The 1,369-nt window shown below is 44.8% G+C and overlaps 1 protein-coding gene across 7 annotated transcripts in view; it reads right to left on the minus strand.

The window, feature by feature from the left end:
• Positions 1-1,369, minus strand: part of AAK1 (AP2 associated kinase 1) — a 101,373-nt gene that overhangs the window by 27,555 nt on the left and 72,449 nt on the right. The window lies entirely within an intron of this gene.

The raw sequence follows: 1,369 nt of genomic DNA on the forward strand, positions 1-1,369 counted from the left end.
CATAGGTTGATTCTTAAAAGAATTAACAAAACCTGCCCTTGAGGAAGAGGCAGAGGACAACACCACAAGTTAAACACACACCCAAATTCAATTCTTTTAGGCCAAAAATAGTAGTCCCACCACTTCGTAGTTCTTCTGCAGCTCTTTTAATCCACAGACACATCCTCAAGGAACTGAGGCACAGAAAGAGCAAGTGCCTTGACAAAGGTCACAGAGCAGATCAACAACTAAGCTGGAAATACAACCCGGTCCACTCGACCACACTGCTTCCCACAAAAGGTACAGTAAAATGCAACATGCACACCTGCAAATTCACAGTCACTACACCCATTGGTTCATACTTGTAGTGGCAGAGGAGCAAAGTTCATCAGTCCAGGGGAAGCTCCAATAAAATCTAGAAACAAAAGATCCAAGAGTAGGGGAGGACCCTATGGACAACCTGGGAAACTTTCAGAACACAATAGACAAGAGGTCCACAGAAAAACCCTAATAAAATATCTAGTTACACCAGGGTAACCAAGATTGGGTCTCCATTGTGTTGAGCACTGCATGAACACAAAGAGATGAGGCCTCTTACCTGGGAACCATTATCCCAGTTTTACAGAAGGGGAGGTAAGGAAGGAAATGACTTGCCCAAGGTTTCCTGAGTCTCAGCCCAGGGCCTGAATCACTTGTTTCCCAACAATAAGGCTTAGCAAGTCTATAGTGCCTTTCCATTAAGAATCTACAGTCCTGAGCATTGAACAAAATCCCACCAACCTTCAGCGGAAACTTACACACCTTAAGAAAGCTGATCAAGCCATTGTGTTACAAGAAGACTACCTGAACCTACTGAATTATGGGAATTCGGGGCACTTTCCACCTGCAAAGACTGGTCTCTGCGGCATTTTGTTAGAACACTGAACCAGGTCCTCAGCTGGAATAACACAATGTTGCTCTATCAGTGTCAGTTGAGCAATGCTGATCAACACCAGCAGAAGGACCAATCCAAACAATATCACAGGGCTAGAGAAAGTTACCTGCAGCAGTCACTCATTTAGACACCTTCCTCTTGTGCTGCAGCACTTTAGCTTGCAGGTACAAGACACTGGAAGGCTACAGAGCTCAAAATAAGCTCTACCCAGCTCCACCTACAGATAGAAATCAGCTTGATGCATCTTTTCCCCCGCCCGGAGTAAGTAAGAAATCAGGAGTGATCTAAAAATCTGAGGCAGGCTCATGACCTGGCGCTCTCACTGGTTGCCTTCAAGCACTCGCACCTAATTTAAGACACAGCAAGATTCCCTTCTCTGAGGTCAAAAAACCTCAAGGAGGATTTTTAACCTAGCTGAAACATCTTTAAATGTTAAAAGGGTTGGATGTGGGTCGG

Source organism: Alligator sinensis, unplaced genomic scaffold (genome assembly GCF_000455745.1).
Source record: "Alligator sinensis unplaced genomic scaffold, ASM45574v1 scaffold1030_1, whole genome shotgun sequence".
NCBI classification, from domain to species: domain Eukaryota; kingdom Metazoa; phylum Chordata; order Crocodylia; family Alligatoridae; genus Alligator; species Alligator sinensis.